The 22,778-nt window shown below is 35.6% G+C and overlaps 1 protein-coding gene across 3 annotated transcripts in view; it reads right to left on the minus strand.

The window, feature by feature from the left end:
- The window catches only part of SCN9A (sodium voltage-gated channel alpha subunit 9), a 164,904-nt gene that overhangs the window by 129,321 nt on the left and 12,805 nt on the right, over positions 1–22,778 (minus strand). Inside the window, exon 2 of one of the 3 annotated variants that reach the window (XM_087435336.1) lies at positions 5,448–5,515. The exons of the other annotated variants lie outside the window; for them this stretch is intronic. The gene's annotated coding sequence lies outside the window, so the exon portion shown is untranslated. The remainder of the gene's footprint in view (positions 1–5,447; positions 5,516–22,778) is intronic. 3 annotated transcript variants of the gene reach the window in all.

Raw genomic sequence — 22,778 nt, forward strand, 5'->3', positions numbered from 1 at the left:
TATCCCCCCCCATTGTGTGTGTGTGTGTGTGTTAAATCTACACGCTACAACTCACTAATCCCATTTAAAAATACTATTCTTGAGTGATTGGAGCTTCCAGGAAATCTAAGTCAGACCTCTCAATTTGCAAATAAGAAAATTGAAGTGTCACCAAGAGGGTTACTCTGTCCAGAATGAAAGAGCTATGTAGAGCAGAGCCCCGGATTAGGACTAAGGTCTGCTTCTCCCCAGTCCAATGGAGGAAAAAAGATAACATTAGATGGGATGTCTGTGTTTTTAAAAGTTTGAAATGCAAAAGTATATGGCTTCCAGTATGTACCTGTCACAAAGGTCTCGGCATGCGAATCAATGAAGTTTTTAATTGATGACTCATTTGGCTTTTTTCAGCAGGCTTGAGTTTAGAAATTCAATCAGTGAGTAGCTTATCTGGTAAACTGTCCTTGTAATTAAATAAAATAATCCCCAGAAACTTAATTGAAGAATGCCTACCCATCAGAAACACCTAGAAGCTATACTTTGTTGGTGTGTTTATGCCACATTTCTGGCACACTGCTCCTTGAAAATCAAATTTAAAATGACAGGCACGTTGCTCTTAACTTCCTTAAAGTCATGAACAAGTAATTGCAAACTCTCCAATATTTAATGTATCACAGAAAAGGCTTATTTTGTAGGTAGTAATCTTTTATTGACAGCAACTTAATTTGGGAAATTCTAAATTTGTAATTTAGAGCTTATTGTAATTAATGATTAATAAATATGCAAAAATAGGTGAGGAGAAGGGAAAATTAAAGAAATGTCTTGGGAAGAAAATGCAGATTTTTAGTATTGTGTTGAAGTATAACAAATCCACAGGTCCTTGTAGTTTTACAGGCCTCCACCCCTAAGTGTAATGAATTTATGAAGGTGGAGGAGAAGCTTCTTAAATCTATTGCCTTTCATCCCAATATCTGATATCAATTCTCTATATTTAAATAAAAAGAAAAACATTAACATCAACAAAATTGAGCCCTTGCATCTAAGGGTCTGCTTAATGGGTATTTGTTAATTAACTGCAAATGTACCTTTGCAAAGAAAGTTAATGATAGTATAAAAATTATCTTAACAAGAAGAATCAGCTCTTTTTAATTTAAATAACCTCTATATAATAAAGTGGTAAAAAAATAAAACAAATGAGAACCTTAATGCAGAATATAAGTACACATAACATTTCTTATGATATTTCTTTTTGAAATTAAAGTCAACTGTCTAGAGGGGAAGCATATTATAGTTGGAAAATCATTAAGCTCTGGTGTCACAAAGGCATAGGTCCAAATTTTAGCTTTACTACCATTGTGTGAAGAGCAAGTGACTTATCATCTCAGATACTCGGGAACTATACATCTTGTTTCACTGGTGAGGAACTTGCCTGGCTAATCTGTTGAGAAGAGGGCATGACATAAGGCGTATCAAGAAACTGGTTAGTTTTATTCTCCAGCATTATAGCTTTAAAAAAAAAAACAAAAAAAAAAACGGACAATCTCTCTCCTTTCTTTTTTAAATTACTATTATTTTTTTTATTGAGGTAACATTAGTTTATAACATTATATAAATTTCAGCTGTACATCATTATATTTCGACTTCTGTATAGACTGCATTATGTTCACCACCAAAAGACTAGTTGCCCTCCAACACTGTATACACGTGCCCCTTTACCCCATTCACCCTCTCCCTACTCCCTTCCTCTCTAGTACCCACCAATCTGTTCTCTGTATGTACCTGTTTGTTTGTTTGTTTATCTTCCACATTTGAGTGAAATCATACGGTAATTGTCTTTCTCCATCTGACTTATTTCGCTTAGAATAATACCCTCAAGGTCCACCCACGTTATCGCAAAGGCAGGATTTCATCTTTTTTTATGGTTGAGTAGTAGAAACTTGTCTCCTTAATGAAAATGAGTGAAAACAAAATCCTCAAATAATACAAACAGGGGAGAATGTACTTTTAGAAATTTTACAATTTATATAGACCGCATTTGACACGGGGTTTCTTCCACGCTATACAATCTTAACTTTGATATATATATTATTTAAAGGCAAAATACATGTGCATTTCTACCAAACATTGTTTCTGCATCAATTCTACCACTTCCTCTCACTCAGTTTTACTTTTCCTCTTTCAACTGTACTACTGTTCTTGGTTTTCTAATTTTTATTTTATCAGGTTTCTAATGTTTTAGACTCAGTTCTCGAATCACATCATGAAGTTTATTTCTTGATGTACAAATGTATGCCAAGAATATAGTACTGTGTATTTCCTCTATATTTTATTTTTATATTTCTTTGTATTTTTCCACAGACATTAATATGCCAACATATTTTCTAAAGAACTAATTTCTATTGGAAACTTTCTTAACTTATAGTACCTTTTTAGTAGAAAAAATTGAAAATACATTTCACATTCATGAATTACAGAGACTTATACCTATATAAAGATATGTTGAGTTACAATGATTTTATAATTTTTACAGCTCTTTCACATATAACAGTGCTCTAAAATATAAAATGCAAATATTCTTTTCCTTTTTTTCCCCCAATGGTTACATCGAGGTTTACAGTTTAGTATTTGCCAAGTCATGTTGTTATGTTTAAGGAAATATTGGAGCTACGACTAGAAGTCGAGTTTTGAGCTGTGAGTTCAGTGCCTTCCACTACTACATACTGCTTAAGATAGGTCATTTTGATAGTGGACGATGGAAGACTTGGCCACAATAAGCCTACTATTGGCTCTTAAAAGAAAAGGCACCAGGGGTCAGCCCAGTGGCGTAGCAGTTAAGTTCGGCCGCTCTGCTTCAGCGCCCCGGGGTTCGTGGGTTTAGATCCCAGGCATGGACCAACGCCCTGCTTATCAAGCCATGCTGTGGCGGCGTCCCATATAAAGTAGAGGAAGATGGGCATAGATGTTAGCCCAGGGCCAATCTTTCTCAGTAAAAAGATGAGGATTGGCAACAGATGTTAGCTCAGGGCTAATCTTTCTCATTAAAAAAAAAAAAAAAAAAGGAACCATTTAGCCAATATGTCTAAATACATACATAGGTCTCTTTATTTTAACTCTCATAAAGAGACACTGATAAGAGTTCATGGAATGAACTAGGCCCATCTGTGAATAAATTCTTAGTTCTTGGTTGCCGTGGCAAAAATGAAAGATCCAATTATGAAGTCTGAAAGGTTTCCTATAATTAGTGATTATTATATTACTTTTGCTTATGACACAATACAGAGGAAAGGAAAAACGGGAGAGGAACTGCTGTTTCATTTCTTTATTATTTTCCTAATTGCTTTTTTACTAACAGCTTATGTTTCACGAAAGCCACGCCATAATCATTTCATCAACAACATTAACCTGTCATTTCATTCAGGAAATACGAGGCACTTTGGTCTTAACTTTAAGAATACTAGGAGATTCTGGTGTCTCTTATATTGGCTTGTAAGCATACTTGCAGAATGATGTGGTTAATACATAGGAAATGTTTCAGACTTACATTTTTGTGTGTGTGGCATATATATCGATTATAATAATAATTAATTGAGTAATGACAGTGAATACTTTCCAAAAATCTTGTCATGATGATACTATCCTTGACATTTGGGAAATTATGATGTCTTACAAATAGAAAAAAGAACAGCAAATAAACATATATGAACACATATGTATAGAATATATAATACTAATAATACACTGTATTTACCTTAAAATAACTTAGAATTATTGGGTTATTTCAAGTTTATGCAGGAAACACAAGTGATTTAAATCTGAGGAAGGGCCAATCTATTCAATCAATGCCATACAGAGATGCTGTGTTTGGTCACTTTCTGATACACTAGGCCAATCATGAGCCCTCCAACATGCCAACAGTCAATTTCTACAATAAGTTTTCCTGCCTTTCCTTAAGATAGTGATAATTGTAGGATCATGTTTTCAACCCTTATCCTTAAGAAAATGTCCCAGACTCATTTTCACTAGCAAAATAATGATGCTAATAATAATAATAATAATAAATTGAGCATCTCCCAATACATGAATTTACACTATTGCTAAATTTTTGAAGAACCTACATGTGTAACTACAAAACATTATATGCATTAAAGATATATACAAAGTTGAAAATTTAAAGACAAGGATAAAAAGACACTCTTCCAGTATCCTTCTTAGGTGCGCATATTCACTTGGAGACCACAGATTATGTCTTCTACATGTCCAATCATAAGCTCCCACATGTCCAAATCATAACCTATTTGACAGGCTCAGCTCGGGTCTCACATCCAACCCAAAATTTCCCTGAGAACTCTGGCACACATGTCCCCATCTGTCCCTACCTTCATAGTGCAAAAATACTTTTAGCACATAGAATACATTTGGTTTTGAAACTAGCACTCTTTCAACATCAAGATTAGTTGCAACATCTTCTCTACAACGTCTTTCTCGGTGTTGTAAAATTAACTACATAATTTGGTTCAGGTTAAAAGTCTTATTCATATGAAATAATTATAAGACTGATTTTTCTCGGTGTGATGAAAAAAACAGCACACAAAATTTTTTGTCATATCCTTTGCTAGTTTTACAGGAGAAAATTAAGTATTTGGGATAACCTATTTAGAATTTAAGTGATATTTTATTTTGACAAGAAAACAAGAAGTCGTTACATATGGAAACCCCAAGCTTTTAGGAGACATTACATATGTCGATATTTTATAGAACTGAGAATGCTGTGTCTCACACATGAAGTCCCAATTGTTGTGAAATACTTGCCAGATACCTTTTCTGGAAAAGGAAAAAAGTGTCTTTACTTCTCTAAGCCTCAGTTTCCTCATCTAAGAAGTGGAGATGACAATAGCGATCCTCATTATGTTATCGTGTGCATTACAATAGACAATGCATATAAAGCCATCTACCTTCTATAGATACTTTATAACATAAAGTGCTGAGAGAGGTGCTGAACACAAGAACCACTTAAAAAATATCAAATCTCAAAATGCTAAGGGTCAGTTCTATGCTTGTGTGAGATAACTGGCTAGGGTCGAGGAGCATTGTCTGAGAGTATAATATGTCTTTCCATGGAGAAATGCTAAGTGTTCCTACAGAGATCCAATCCATTGCATTAGCTTCAGACGACATCATATTCCAATCAAACAAACTAAACTGGCACAAATACTTAACTGAAAAATTATTAACCACATCACATTACTTAGAATAAATGAAGCATCATTAAAACCATATTTTGATATATTTTGAACTTTATAAAGCTTTTTAGTATCTATGATTTCATTTGAACCTGACAACATTGCACTGCTGAGAAAGATACCATTAACCATCACTTAGAAGTTAACACACATGTGAAACATGAGAAACCACAAAGTAGAGCCTTTTGGTGAGCAGGCATCTTATGAAACTAAAGATTTGTAATTTTTTACCTTGGCTTAGAAAGGGATCCTCCCAGTCATCTGTCATGAGAATGAATACCGGGCTTGCTCCAAAGAAACTAGAGAAAGAATTTGAAGATGTATCTGAGCTGTATAAATAATCATCATTCTAGCAATTCGTCGGTATGTGTTAGATCTTGTGTAAAAGACAAAACAAAATTTCCTGCTGCTGCAATTATTTTCCTCCACTGCTAATAACATCTGATTTATTTTGACATTCCTTTTAGTGATCTCTTTCAGGTGTGTTTTCTGGAAAGTCACCTAAAATCCTTCGTGCAAACAGGAAGAAATAATCAAGCACACAAACCTGCAGATGAAAATTTCCACCACTGATGTCACTGATATCACAGATGTGCCTTTAGATGAGAAAATCTAAAATATGTGGGAGGAGAAGGTCACTAAACAAAACTCTCTGCCTCTGATATGAAGCAGGAATGCAAGTCAGAGAGCAGTTGAGTCATGTCCTTTGTTATCTCGGCAAGCAGCTTTTTCTGAAGGCACCGAAAGGGAGCTTAGACCTTGTTTCAGACCTCATAAAATTGACAAATTAGATTTGAGCTGATTGTATTGCAAACACACCCCCAATTATTCCGGAATTAAAATATCACAGCCGCCATGTAAGACAGGTATCCAGTGGCCTAAATAGAGACGTGAGCTCTCATCCATATCGGAAAATAGCAAGCAAATCACTGCTTTATAATACATATCTTGATTTAATGGTACCCAAAGTTCTGGAATAGAATCTCTACTCTTAGGCTACCTTTGGGGCATTTCATGACAACATTGGTACTGAGTCGTGGTGTGCATAGCTTGGAAAATTGGCTAGTGAGAAGGGAGCTTTTACAAAGCTGTAAAGGCCATCGGGAGAGAATATGATTTCTGAGAGTAGGTGAAGTTTGGTTGTTATAGAAGCAATCACATTTATAAAGCAGCTGCTCTGTAAGGTACTGTGTTAGAGATGTACTCTTTTAGCAACACTAAGGACGTGTTTTTATCCTCATTTCAATTCATGGAGACTTAGAGATGTTCATTTGATACTGCTAGAAAAGGGGTAGAGGCAGGCTTTAAATCCATTCTACCTGTTTTGAAAGCTTTCACCATGTTGAGCTCAGAAGGCTCTTGAAAAGGTGGGGGGAGAAAAAACTAGGGAAAACGGGATTATTGACCAACGTAAAGATGTAAGTTACAAGGAAACACACTAGAAATAGGTATTTTAAATCAATAGAGGAAAAATAATAATTAAAAAAACAGGTATATTTGCCAGAAAGTCTTGTTGAAGGTGAAGGTATTTGTTGCTTTCCTTCTTTCTGAGCTCCCAGAGTTCTATGTTGCCTGATGAGGCAAGAGGATGCTATCTTTGTGTTTTCTACTACTACCACCACCCCCCCAAATAAAACTAATGGCACCTAGCCTGTATCTTTTTTTTTTGTGAGGAAGATTAGCCCTGAGCTAACATCTATTGCCAATCCTCCTATTTTTGCTGAGGAAGATTGGTCCTGTGCTAACATCTGTGCCCATCTTCCTCTACTTTATATGGGACGCCTGCCACAGCATGGCTTGACAAGCGGTGCATTTGTCCACGCCCAGGATCTGAACCTGTGAACCCCAGGCCCCGAAGCGGAGAGTGCAAACTTAACCACTATGCCACTGGGCAGGCCCATGTATCTTTTTATTCTCACCTCAAAAGAACATCTTCTAATTATAGAAATAATAATGTTAGGAAAAAAAAGACTTTTTAAACACAGGCATTATAAATTATACTTTCCAATATTTTTACTGAAAAACAACTAGACCTAGCATCTTCCTTGAATCTTGAGAGTATTCTGCACTTAAAACGGCCACCATGGAACATGTCATCAAGTTCTATGTCGATAGGTCTGCTTATTGGGATTTATGGGCTGAGAAGCTTTTGTCATCTGCCTTGAAACCACCAAGATGGAGAATTCTGTACTGAAACATCAATAAGGAATGTCTCATCCTCTTGCTCCTCTGAGTCTCTTGATTAACCTGTGCTGCTGTGGGAGGTAATCTGTCTTGCCACTTGTAAACAAACAAGGAAAGAAGGATCAGTGATGCCCTAACATTTGCCCCCTCTTTCCTGCCTTAGTCAATTTCTCAAAAAGGCCCTGGGCTTGGTCAGAGGATATAAAAATGGAATAGATCATCAGAAAACCTTCTCATTATTTAGGTCTAATCTTAATTCCAAAATTTAATACTAAAGACCATGAACTTTTTGCATAAACCTTTTCTCCTTTTTGCATAAACCTTTTCTCTTTTTTTCCCAAATGAATCTACCATGACTTGGCATTTCTTGTAGATCATTTCAGTCTTGTCTTAGGAAAGCTGAACACCTTTTATTCATCTCGACAAAGTATGAGGATTTACTAAGATTCTTAATGTTTTAAAACAACTCAGCACTGTACAACAGAAAACACATTAGACATTTTAAGGCATATAATATTTGAGCCATGTTGACGACATAGAGATGGGCCTGTAGGGGCATTTCTTCTAATGAATGGGAGGTGCTGTGCTCAAGCCAGAAAAAAATTTATCACCTGTTCATGAAAGATATAGTTCAGCTGCTGCCTTGACAACAAAACTGAGTACATTAGTGACCCAAGGGACTGCAGAGTATACCTGCTATTGTTTGACACCAAAAGGAATTGGAAACTTACTAAACATAGAGCAGGTGCAGAGAAACCTCTCATTGTTCTCTCTAAAGCATGGGTTCAGGTGGGAATCGCACTCAGTGTAAAGGGTATATAATATCTAAAAGTACGTAATAAAGTGTATAATTTCTAATTGTAGGTGGAAAAGTGAGGAGAGGAAAAATTCAGAGAGACAACAAAAACGCAGAAAACGAACATTTGCAAAATAGTTTTGAGACCATCATTCAAATCATTTGAGCCTCAGACTGGCCGGAACTCGGTTTGCTTGAAGAGCTGGATATTTCATGTGCAAAATAGAATGGAGAATGAAATTGGGACTAAGTCATTCACATGTCTGCCACATTTCTCCGTATCATTTTGCTGATATCTGCCTGATCTACTTTTTAAAATGTTTTTATGTATTATGGTGACCCTGAATTAATAAGAATGGTATTTAGAGAACACAAACAAGAAGTAGTAGTATTGCGAGTTTGTCTAAAGTCTTTAGGCACTGGTCCACCACTCTCTCTCTTTCCATCTCCCTAGCCCATTGTTCTCTCCCCCTTCTTAATTTTGTTTTTTGGGTGTGTGAGGAAGATCAGCCCCAAGCTAACATCCATGCCAATCCTCCTCTTTTTGCTGATGAACACCGGCTCTGAGCTAACATCTATTGCCAATCCTCCTCCATTTTTTTCCCCAAAGCCCCAGTAGATAGTTGTATGTTATAGTTGCACATCCTTCTAGTTGCTGTATGTGGGACGCCGCCTCAGCATGGCTGGACAAGCGGTGTGTAAGTGCGAGCCCGGGATCCGAACCTGGGCCACCAGTAGCTGAGCGCGTGCCCTTAACTGCTAAGCCACAGCATCGGCCCCTCTCTCCTCCTTCTTATTCTCCTCCAGGATCTTATATTTTTGGAGTATTCTGTTGTTTCCACTTACACCTATAACTCCTGGATCAAAACATAAAATATTTTAATCATGGCAAGAACTATTTAAGAATACAGATGAAAATAATTTCACAACATTGTCCTAAGTCCAGGAGGTTCATGAATCATTGCTCTTAGAAAGCCTTTGATGCCCAGGGGATATATTTTCATGCAAACGGCCACACTGGGAGATCAGCATTCCTACTGGGTGATGTACCTCCCGTACAAGTCATGTTTGTTTTTCCTGGCTTAGTAAAGTGCTATTTAAGTGGACACCAATTGAGGTGAAAAGCCTTGAGTTCTGTGCTACTTAGAATGCCTCTCAACTAAGTGTTTCATAATTAACTAATTAATGCTCAAAACACACCTGCGGCACTGTTAGTACTATTCCATCATTCTTCCTGAGTAATAAACACATTAAAGCTTTATGTGAAGTAATCAATAAATGACAACACTGAGAATAAATCCAGGAATCAGTCTCTGAAGTACCTGGAATTGACTGGCAGACTATCCTTCCCTAACCCCATCCTTCACATGCATTTGAAATTAATGTCTCAGAATTTAAGGGGTCTAATACTTTCTGATCTAGTGCTTATATAATGGGGTCATGAGACAGACAAGGATAAATATTTAAGAAAAACATAGGATAGGGTTGCCATATAAAATACATGGTGCCCAGAATTTCGGATAAACCCAGGACCTACATAAGGAATTGGCAACTTTTCATGAGCATGTTCTAGAATGACTAAGCATTTGGGGTACTCAAATCACATGCACATTCAGGGAGAATGCATGGGAAAGACTGCACACTTCCCAGCTGACAACCTGTGATTCTTAGAGAGGATGCCAGCCAGCAATCAATTCATAAGCCAATGAAAATTATCGACTATACCACCTTTGCACATGTGCAATTGTTTGTTGATTATCATATCGATTGTTTCCTAAAAAATGGAAAGGCTTTCTATTGTAAATATACAAAAAAACAACTATTTTCCAGTCTCTAGGTTTCCAGTCTCTTTTCCTCTTATCTATAGGCCACATATTGCTACCAGAGTGGTAAATAAAACTGATGACATCACTTCTCTATTTACAAATCATCAAGGGCTCCCCCAGGTTTATGAGATTAACCCACAAGAGCAATTCTGAAATGGTCCCAGCCTCATTCCCTGCAATTCACCCCCACCCACCTATCCAGGACTCTGGCTCCTTCAAGAGCCAGTCCAAGGGTTATTTCACCCAGGACCACTTTCCTTAAATCTCCACAGTAGTCACTCTCATGATGATTTGACATCTTATTCATCTTTCTACTCCCAGTCTTTAGCCCAATAGGGTGCCCTAGTAGGTCATCAATAAACATTGATTCAGTGGTTTATACATTGTTTCCTCTATTCCTTACTCCAGAAAGAAGGGAACAGAAAAGGTGAGAAAAAGCTCAAAACTTAAAGCGCCAATGAAAAAAAAAAAAGAAATATCACAAAGTTATGTAATAGCTCCACTTCTCTCCTGTATTTATTATTATTTTCCATACAATTCATTTTATTTATTTCAATGTCTGCATTGGACCAGATGTTTTACTCATCTACTGAGTACTTTCTCCTCATCTTACAATTTAGGAATATTAAATTAAACATTCTCAAAGGTCGGAGAAAATTAAAATATTGTCAATTTGCAAATTAGAATATCTCCACTACATTTTAAGTTAGGGCACAATTTTACTAAATACTCTAAGTAGATACTGGTGGTAGGGTGCTATAGGAGCCTAGAGAAACCACGTATATAAAAATGTTCCAAATGAAGATACTTGGTCTGCTATATTTTCAGTTGACAGGCTTTCTACTATTGGTTCATAGACTTGACTGTAACTTGCTGTGCTATAGCTAAACCATCTCCGGGCACTAAGAACATTGCTAAAATGGGCAGTTTCAACCAGGACAACTCTATAAGGTTCCTTTCAGCATGAAAATTGTATGATTCTATTTTTCCCACATGTATAATTTACAGGAAATTTGAGTATTTTATATAACCACAGAGATTATCAAATAGGCAAGTGAGGATGCCCCTCCAGGCACTTGTATTCATTCTTGTCTGGGCTTTGTCTGTGACACCTTTCTCTTCATATGTAATATCCCCATCACTTGGTCTCATAAACTAGGCATCTCTACATGTGCCTCAGCCCAGAAAACCCAGTAAAATCAGAGCGTCCTCCCTTCATCTCTGCTGACTTTGAAGGGTTAGAGAGTTAAGATTACGGGGAGAAATTTCAATTTGGGGGAGAAAATTAGTGTGTATAGAGTTGTGCTCAGGAATTCCCAAATGAAAATTTTTAAATGACAATTACTTTTGATTATTTCTTTAACTGTGCTTCCTATTATCCTAGACACATTTAATTGAGCTCTCAGGGACTCGTCTGTAAAAGGAGGAGGTAGAATATAATTTTTGAGGGCACTGTCAACTTTATTCTTCTGTGATTCCATGATTGTAAACACATTCTCTGTCAGTTATCTTACAGTTGCCTGCTGATGGTCACCAGGGAAAAAGTGAAAGGTTATTCATAGCTTAAAAAGAACATTCTAAGTGCATGCATTACCTCAAGTGGGTTTGCAGCAAATATATTAATATATGATGGGTAGCATATTATTAATCAAAAGATGGTTGTAACTAAGAGCAAGAAACAGGAATTTCTACAACTATAAATATAGTCAAGGTTAATGCTATTTGATGGTGACATTTCTTCATGACTAAATTTTAAGTATTATTGTAACAAAAAAAGTTATTTGGAAAGCTAAGAGAAATTTTCATGAACACAAACACAAACAAATTCTTTCTAATTAGATATTTAAGTTATGTATACTTAAGTGGAAAAATCTAATTTGGGGACACAAAGGCTTCTATTGGAAGAATTTTTAAAAATAATTTGAAATATGAAATGCTTAAAACATAAAGAACAATAATATAAAACAAAAGCAGTGTGGGGGGGATGAGCAAGTCAGAAATATTTCCTTTATAATGTTTTAGCGACCACATAATTACTATACGGTTCACAGAAAATCATGAACTGCATAAATCTTGTCACAAATTATGTATTCCTGCAAATGAGCTGAGTAATTTAAAGATGCTACATGTCAAAGGTAAAAATATGTTTCTTTTCCAAAGCAGGAGAGATGGGTCACGTGATGATGTTCTATTGCAATATCTCTGTGGCTCCCTTGGCAAAGGACTGATGTATATTTAATTACTTTATTTAATGGATGTGATTTCTCAAGTCACAGCTACCCATTAGGAAAGCTCTTGCTCTGGTTCAGCTGAGCACTCTGATTACACTTCCTGACTGTGGTTTCAGAGAGGCAGGGCTAGTGGAGAATTCCCTGGCTGATCCATCTGTCTGCTATGGATAAGAGAATACAATGTGATCATCCAAGTCATTAGGCTTGGGGGTTGGGTAGAAAAACCACATAGATTCAGGATATCCTAATCTTTTGAGCCGGGTGCCCATATAGTTAACTTTAATTACCTTTTTGTGTTTTTTCCCCAAAATACCTTGTCCTTGATTAGAAAGGGAACAAATCTTATTCTGGAGTTTTAAATAATTACTATGAAGCACATCATCAGTATACCTGATATCACCTACAAATATGTTTATATGCAAAATAATGCAGTGACACTTGAAAAGTCTTCTTTTATTCCACTATAGTGTAATATAATGTTTTTCACTGTTGTAAGACACAGTAAAACGATTTAAAAAAAGAGAGCGAGACTACATCAGAAATACTCTTTCCCACGTCCTACTTCTTCAGCATGTTCTTAAGGAACATGTACAATGTTGAAACTATACTTGCCATGGCTAGAAAATAAACCTTACATGTGCCTGTAAGATGGCAAAAAAACTGCTAACTTGGAATATTGGTAAGTTTTCCTATCATAATTTAACGGAGTATCAGTTTTACAAAGCCTAGTTTAGACAGCTTAATGGAAAACTTAAAATAGATAAGTCCATATTGAGTTAATGATGTACTTTTAAAGATTGTTCTACTCAACAAATATTTACATCGTTCACATATGTGTTCCTTTGCTATGAGACAAGAAATAAAGCATATAAAATATGATCTAAACAACAAGTTCAAAAAATGGCAAATTAATGGTGGTGATAAATTAAAAAAATAACCTACTATAAAAGCAGATTGCAGTAAAACTGAAACTAAGAAACCAAAAAATGCATTAGCAAGGACCTTATATTCTACGCTGAAGTATAGGAGTATTTAGGAAAGCAATCCTCAATCATGAAATTTTAATCATTAACTAAAATGCTTTAATTTAAATGCATCTTCATTAGAATTTTAATGAAATCATTAAAAGCAGTTTGTTTCAAATTTGTTAACTTCTCTCTTTAGTTGTAATAACATTGTAAGATATTTTCCTGTTTCCTGATCAAGATACTTTTTTTTTTTTGCTGAGAAAGATTCACTCTGAGCTAACATCTGTTGCCAATCTTCCTCTTTTTGCTTGAGGAAGATTTGCCCTGAGCTAATATCTGTGCCAATCTTCCTCTATTTTGTATGTGGGTTGCCGCCACAACATGGCCACTGAGGGGTGGTGTAGGTCCGTGCCCAGGAACCGAACCCAGACCACCAAAGCGGAGCACACCAAACTTAACCACTAGGCCACTGGGCCAGCCCCTGATCAAGATACTTTTGTCCCCACAATTACAAGGAGATATTGCGAGTTTCATGTTAATCAAACTTTAAAAAAGGAAAGAAATTGCAAACAGAACCTTTTTTAGGAAGCTGAGCACTCCACCTGAAAGGGGTCTCCAGGTTTCTGTGCTGCTCCATCCCCTTACCTCCATCAATTGAGAACAGCATGTCATTTCTGTTCAAGTGAGACAGGCCACATTAGTGGTGTTCAGTTTAGAAGTGTTAGGGGTTGTTAGAACAATGAATTGTTTTCTCTAAACCAAGATTTAAAACTTTTAAGCACCCTAGCTTTCCATTTTATCTGTTTTTCTTATAGAAGCACCATAAGATTTCTTTTGAAAAAAAAACAAAGAGTTGTGCTATAGAAAATGCTTGAAAACCTTTAGTGGGATAATACCAAGGAAGTCGGGATCAAATACATAACATTCATTCAATGCACAAGAGATCCTGCATTTACAATGGGAAATTCGATGATTTTACCCCACTAAAAAAAAAAGAAAAAAATCCTCTATAGCTTACCACTACCTACAGGATAACCTGCCATGTCTTTGGTCTGGCATAGAAAGCTTTCCCTAACCTTTCATAGAAAGCTGACAGCCTCTCTTCTTCTTCTATTTGCAATCTACATTCCAGCTACATCACTCTACATTTCATTTCTCCAAAGGGCAGCCAGGTTACTTTATGATCCCTGCCTTCTCGTGATGCTTCCTCTATCCAAACAGTTTCAACTATCCTGATCACCAGATTACTTGTCTTTTAATGTCAGCTCAACACCACCTATATGAAGAAATCTGACCTCATCTCCTGCCTTCCTTCCCTCGAATATACATTGAACTCTTCATCAGCTTGTTCTCTCATCTGCCCTGCCTGCTTTGGGCTCCCAACTGTCCCCTAACATGGATTTTGATCAGCCTCTATTGTCTCATTTCTTTCATCAGTCTCCATGCCTGTCTTCTTCAACTAGATTCTAAGTTCCTTGATGAGAAACTTGTCTTAGGCATCTTTTATCACCAGCGTAGAGCATGATATACGGACTTCCTAGGAACTCAGTTGTTGAATGCTTGATGAACAACGACTTGTCCTAACCCAAACACTTGAAGAAGCAAGCATCTTGCCCTTAAGATAACATATGTCACAATGATTTGTAAGCAAATTTTATTACTTAACAAAACTAAGATTTTTCAATATTTTGAGAGTATCTTCAAATAGTTATAATAACCAATAACTATCATTGACTTTACATCACAGATTTTTTTTTTAATTTTTATTTATTTAGTTTTTCCCCCCAAAGCCCCAGGAGATAGTTGTATGTCATAGTTGCACAGCCTTCTAGTTGCTGTATGTGGGACGTGGCCTCAGCATGGCCGGAGAAGCAGTGCGTCTGTGCGCGCCTGGAATCCAAACCTGGGCCGCCAGCAGCAGAGGGCTCGCACTTAACCGCTAAGCCACGGGGCCGGCCCAGATTTTTTTAAATTTATGGCACTCTCTTGTTTGTCTTTTTCTCCTCATTTAAATAATTAAAACATATTCAGAAACAAAGAATTCCTAACCTTATATGTAGCCTGATGTGTGCAAGAAATATAAAAGTTCTATTACAGTCTCTCATTTTAACACACCAACATAAAAACTACTTACTATCTGCTTGAGTTTAATCAAAGCAGCTTTCTTCCAACTATCAACAGTTAAGTTAAAAGTTTGATCAGATGGAGGAGAAGGGAGACTAATATGGTGGACATCACCCAATTAAACTTTAAAATTCTCTAATTTAGAATTACACTAGTCATAGCAGAGGTTAAGAATCCATTAGAGGGGTTTTTCCATTTTCATCAGTGCTTAAGCACTCCAAAATTGCAAATACTTTATTTGAAACATACATTTGATTAAGAACAAATCACCAAATGTCTGGATCTCTAACAAAGTGATAACTTATTCAATTGTTTTAGAAACTTAGGCACAGATACAATACTAGATTGTCACTTAATTCTAACTTAAATTTTGCCATTAAACAATGCAGTTTATTTAAAATTTGTAGGTAAATAACAGGGTCAAGTTATACAGAAATGATTTTATTATTGTTAAATCCAAGATACAATCCTTTGCAGAAAGTTGTGCATATAACTAATTTGGAGTTATTAATATGGCTGAATATAAATATAGCGAATTTTCATTGGTAGAAAATTTGGAAAATATTGAAAAGTATAAAGATTAAAATAAAATTAACTTAGAGAAAATTACTGATGATATTTTGAGGTATTTACTTTGCCTTTTTATACATATACATATAGCCAAAATGCTTTCCAGAAAGGCTGTAAAAATTTATGTTCCTTCTAGCAATATATAAGCGTATATTTTTCCATACTCAAACAATATTAAGCATAGTAATTTTAAAAATGATTCCCAATTTGTTAGGAAAAAAATGTTTTCTTTTAAAATGTGCATTCCGGGGTTGGCCCCGTGGCTTAGCGGTTAAGTGCGCACACTCCGCTGACGGCGGCCGGGGTTCAGATCCCCGGCGTGCACCGATGCACCGCTTCTCTGGCCATGCTGAGGCCGCGTCCCACATACAGCAACTAGAAGGCTGTGCAACTGTGACCTACAACTATCTACTGGTGCTTTGGGGGAAAAAAATAAAATAAAATAAATAAATAATTAAAAAAAAAATAAAATAAAATAAAATGTGCATTCCACGGAACATTTTTTTTCTTCTTTTATAAATCCGTTTATCCACTTGGTCCTTTTTCTATTGGGGCATTAATCATTTCTTGCTTTGATAAGAATATTGATTTATCTTCAGAAAAGTTGCTATTTATTTATTTTCTGCCAGTTTGTCATCTTTTAATTTTTGTCTTTGATAAATCTGGTTTTTGATAATAAACAGAAATGTATAATTACTACTTAAAAGAACTTTGAAGTTACTTTATAATTAAAATATTCACACTTTTGGGGCATAATTATATTTTTTCCCAGTGTGAGAGCAGAGTTTTATTTTCAAGATGTATATCTGGGAAGCACAGGTCTGGGAAAGAGATATGCACACAGTCCTTGCAGTCTTGTCTGAGGCTGAGAGACATTGCTCACGTTACCTCAAATGGAACAATCCATCTCAACCTTTGTGTCTTCTGTTTTCTCGGTGTTTGGGTCATGCACATCCTCTGGTCTTTGTACAACATTTTTTGCATTTGGAATTTTGTATAGTAAAATTTCTTTAATTTATATTATATATTTTTATACACATTGTGGTTTGCAAAACACTTTTATATGCATCATTCATTCACTCAAATTCATTCCAGACATTTTTTGTGTGTGTGTGTGAGGAAGATCTGCCCTAAGCTAACATCTGCCAATCCTCCTCTTTTTGCCGAGGAAGACTGGCCCTGGGCCAACATCCATGCCCATCTTCCCTCCACTTTATATGGGATGTCGCCACAGCATGGCTTGACAAGCGGTGCGCTGGGGCGTGCCCAGAATCCGACCTGGCCAACCCCGGGCCACCGCAGCTGAGCGCCCGCACCCAACTGCTTCCGCGAGCGGGCCAGCCCCTCCATACATATTTTTAAGGACGCATTATTTGATTATAATCCTGAGCTTCAGAGCAGTTAGTAACTCCGAGAACACTTTCAAATTGAATAGCTGGGCCCAAACTGCAGGTTTACGACTCTCGTTTTTTCCCTAAATTGCATTCATATATTTATTTTTGGAGAATAAATAGAGCCATAAAACTCAAAAGTATGTATAATGAAAAGTATTTCTCCCTCTCTCCCTTGTTTCCCAGCCACCCAGATTCCTACCCTGGAGGGAACCACCGGTACCAATCCCCTGTGTATCCATCTATACGATTTTATAAACATATATATGCCTGTTAACTTTTCACATAAATAATACCCTATATTTCACATAAATAATACCTTTACATTTTGTATTTCACTTAAAAATATAACCTGGAAATATTTCCATTTTAGTATGTATAGAGCCACCACCTCTTTTTACAAGAGCTTCTTAAATATCTATTTTACAGATGTGCCAAAATTATTCAGCCATTCCCCCTTATAGAGTCTTTAGGTTGTTTCCCAAAACTACAATGATTATCTCCTCATACATAGCTTTACAATGTGGAGTTATATTTGTGAGACAAATGCCTGACGGTGAAATTGCTGGGTCATAATCGTATCTGCATTTTTAATTTGGAAAAAGATAATATTGCCAAATTACTTTTCATAGAGGTTCTACCAATTCATACTCCCCACAAAGAATGTGTCAAGGATTGTTTGCACACAACTTCAACACAAAGTTTTATAAAATTTTTTCTTCTTTGCATTTTAAAAAGTGGGAAATGATAACTTTCCATTGTTTCAGTTTGCATTTTCTCTTATGAGTGAGGCTGGGGATCTTTTCTTATCCTTAGAAACCATTTGTGCTTCCTTTTCTGTGAACTCTCTGTACATAGTCTTTGTTCAATTTTATAATGGGCTATTCATCTGTTCTTATTAATTTAGGAACTCCTAATATAATAATGAAATTAGCTCTTGTCTGTGGTATAAGACACAAATATTTTTATCAGTTTGCTGTTTTTCATTTCTTTTGGTTTATGGTGATATTTACTCTTCACAGCATTTTCAGTCATATGTCACTTAACGATGGTGATACGTTCTGAGAAATGCATAGTTAGGAGATTTCCTCCTTGTGCAAACATTACAGAGTGTACTTACACAATCCTAGATGGTATAGCCTACTACACACCGAGGCTATATGGTACTAATCTTATGGGACCACCACTGTATATGCAGTCCGTCATTGACCAAACGTCACTTATGCAGCTCATGACTGTACTTTTTTATTAAATTGAATTCACCAATCCTTTCTCTAATGGCTATTATGTTTTACATTACCTTAGAAAAAAGTTTCTATTTCAAGATTTTGAAAAAAATCCTGTTTTCTTCTAGTAACATTTCTTCTTCATTGTGGTCTATATTTTAAATTTTTTTTTAAATTTTATTTATTCATTCTTCCCCCCAAAGCCCCAGTAGATAGTTGTATGTCATAGCTGCACATCCTTCTAGTTGCTGTATGTCGGACGCGGCCTCAGCATAGCCAGAGAAGCGGTGCATTGGTACGCACACGGGATCCCAACCCGGGCCGCCAGCAGCGGAGCACGAGCACTTAACTGCTAAGCCACGGGGCCGGCCCTGGTCTATACTTTATATTTTAAATATTTGATTCATCTAAAATGTATCTTGGATTAAGTTGTAGCGATCCGAATTTATCTTTATCCACGTGGCTATTCAATTGTCCCAATGATACCTATTAACTAATATTTCCTCCTATCTATTTGAGATGCCATCTTTATAATTCTCATATGTAATTATGTCTATTTCTGGACACTATAGTTTCTTCCACTGAGCTATGTATTGTACCAATACCATATCATTTTAATTACTCTAGTTTTATAAAATAATTTAATATCTAATGGGGTTAGTCCTATCAGATATTACTCTTTCTTGTGTATATTGTCCTAGCTAACTAGACTCAGGTTATCTAATTTCAAAGGGTGAAAATCCTATTTTTATTTTCATTGGGATTGCAGTAAATTTATAAGTTAATTGTCATCTTTATATGCTATGACTCCTTTTCTTAATATCTCCTCTTTAGATCATAAAAACAAAGTATACAATCATAAGAAAAATGGCTGATCTGGCTACCTACTTTAGAGCCTCTAAAGTTAAGCATATCATCTATAAATTAAATATAATAATCAATAAATAAGTAATCAATCATTTTAATTAAGTACTTTCCTGATTGCTGAAATCTTACCATTGCATCCCTCATATCTAGCACCATGCTAATCATATTAAAAATTCTTAAAATGATTATTTCTTAGAGATGCATAATTTGGGGTATGACCAACACTCGTCTAATTGCTTCAAAAGAGTAAGTCAATATTCCATGTCCTAAAATCACTCAAAGAGTTTTTATGGCATTTTATGGTACTGGAACAATTGGTATGCAAAAAACCTTAATGTTGTATGTGATAACTTTATATTTAAAGTGGTACATGGATAGCCAGGGATTTATTTCTAGATTCTTTAATAAGAAAAATTATCAAAACATTGTGATCTAAGTCTTTCATAACACCCTGTAATGATTACCTTTGTTATATTTTAAGATAGACATTGTCTTTTTGTATGGGTGTACAAAATATAGTATTCCTCAAATTTACAAAAAATTAAAGTTTATAATCTCAAGAAGCATATTACTTTGGGGGAAATAAAGGTTATTGTCAATGATTGCTGGCATATCTGAAATTTTTGATAGAAAAATTCATGTATTCTCATCTATACATGATGTATGAGGAAAAAGGAAAAATATTTCTTAGCTCACATTAAATCTTCTCTATTAGTCAGAATCCACCCTTTCCTGAGAGCACAAAACCATCACAGACGTAGATGACCTCTAGAGTCACTAAAGTATGGCTGCAGAAGAGGTCCTCCAGTTTTTTATAAAGTGTTACACAGAGAGTGCATTTCCACTCTTCGATTATGCACGTATCCACTTCCTCCAAAACATCAACAGGGTTTAGGAGAAAGGGCAAAATAGCTTTGGTGCCGGGCAGATTTAGGTTTGAATTCCCTGATTATAACATAACTATCTCTGTGGAATTATGCAAATTCCTCATAAGTAAAATGAGGAAAGTATCTCACTTACAAGGTCATTAGGTAGAATAGAAACGGTTTCTGTAAAGTGCCTACCCCAGTGCCTAGGCTAAATAAATATTAGCAATATTATTATCCATTTTCCCTATATATACTGCAATTTTAAATGATAAACCATGAGTTGGTCATTAAAAATAAAACCTTATTAAAATCTTAAATGGAGAATATTCGTTACTTCTGTTTTATTTCATTTTCCTAACTTATTTATGGCTTTAATCTAAAATCTAGGTCTGCAGTAAAATAGGAAGAGAGCATAACATAGTTGTTAAGTTTGTGGCTCCAGAGTGAGACAGACCTGGGTTCCACCCATCTCTACTGCTTACTTGCTTGTGTGCTTGGGCAAGTTAATCTTTCTAAAGCTTGGTTTCTGCATTGTAGGACCGGGATGAAAATGATTATCCTAAGGTCATTCTAAAGGAAAAAATGAGACACTGCATTTTAATCATTAAGTACATTTCCTGATACACTTTAAGTGCACAATACATTCTAACCATTCTCTTAGCACATTTCCTGATACATTTTAAGTGCAAAAAAAATTCTAACAATTATTATTAGTGATTTTTATCAACTTTCTTATAAATTGATTTTGCACATCTAATATTCTTAAGGAAGGAGAATAAATTTGGTTACTTCAAAATGGATAAATGTTTGTATTGCAAACACAGAAACTTTTCTTCTTAAGGAGATTTTAATTTAGCATATTTTAAAGATTAAAACGAATCTATGATCATTGCAAAACCAAGACTACACTGCTTTCTACCAACAGATGGCGATATATGTCACATAGTCATTCAGTCCCCGCCAACATAAGGCTTAATATATGTGTGCATTGTTTTTAAGTGGTGACAAAAATTATTAAGTCCACCAGGCTTGTTAAATGCAAACATACTGAGAGTGTTGAAACATTTAATAACCAAAAAATTGGAATATGATTGAAGCCAAAGTAGAAATAATAAAATAATTGAAAGTGTAAGAAAATAAGGAATGTGGCAAGAGCATAAAAGATGAATCATCTCATAGCAGAAATGATTCTTTAGGACTGAGCAGGGTCATGCAATAGGTTAAAAATGCTGAACCTAGGCAATAGCCAGAAAGACACAAAGAAACGTTTTTTTTCTTAAAGGGAAAATGTTCTAGCATGGGTCAGATGATTTTTCTTCATTAGTAGTGGACGCTCCAGAACTTAATGCTAAAGCAAGAATAGGCTATGTATTCATTCAAGAAGGTAAAATCCAAGCATAGTGACAGCTGCTGATGAAATATTCCTGGCAGGCCAAGAATGGTTCAACAGACTCAAGGCCCTTTAATTCAATATCAGAACAAGTGAGTTAAGTAACATGCATGCCAAGGAATTCTTTGGAATATTTGTGGAAATTATCAAGAAAAGTTGTCATCCACTTATAAGATTTTTGGTGTAGACATTGTTTTAGAGTGTATATCGGCAGAGGAAGGAGGTTTTATGATTCTAAAGAAACAGCTTATTTAGTGGAAATTCATCCAGGGATGGTAAAGTACTATGGAATAAATCATATGAACTTACAAACAAGCCTTTGCAAACTACTATGTTCATCAACAGAGGAACTTCCTGTGTTTCATACTTCTCTACTCCCTCTTGGAACTACAGGCTATAATTATGACAGAGCATTTAGTAGCCCTGACCTTAATCTGGAAATATGATGATCCAAATAATATTGTTTAAAATGTTTTCTCTTTTGAGTTTATTGTTATTTAAAAGATATTCATAAGATGAAGGGTATGGTTATTTTAAAAAAGGGGTGAATTAAATGTATGATAGTATTTCTTACCTTCTACCATTTTGAGACAAGATTTTCAGAATCTCATAATAGATGTAAACAGGCATAGAATAGTGGAGAAAATTCCAGATTAGATAGTGGCCACAGAGTAATAAGTAAACGGGAAGAAAATAATGCCTATCCTTTCTGAAATTTATATTCTAGTAGATATCTGACCAGGAGACTTGGATTCTGAGATAAGGTGAATATTTAGGAAAAAGAGTATACAATTCAATGACAAGAGTGCTTAACTTTTATTTATAGGCTTTATTTCTTTTGGCTATTGCTCTAATTAATGCATTGAACTGCTTATAAACAAAAAGATATTTTGTTTAGAAAAAATGTCCTATTTTCATGACAATATAAACTGTCCTTGGTGACCTTGAGTTTTCATAAATAGTCACCATTTTTCATTTGCTGGTAGCTACCCAAGGGGAAAAGGTGCTGCCTATGAGACTTAACTTCCACAAGGACTGTCTAATGGAACAACAAGTATTTGTGGTACAAACTCTAATCTTCAAATTTCCGTTCTCCGTAGCAAACTCTTTTAAAAACACT

This window comes from Ceratotherium simum, chromosome 9, assembly GCF_057802395.1.
Source record: "Ceratotherium simum simum isolate JZ-2026a chromosome 9, ASM5780239v1, whole genome shotgun sequence".
Lineage (NCBI taxonomy): Eukaryota > Metazoa > Chordata > Mammalia > Perissodactyla > Rhinocerotidae > Ceratotherium > Ceratotherium simum.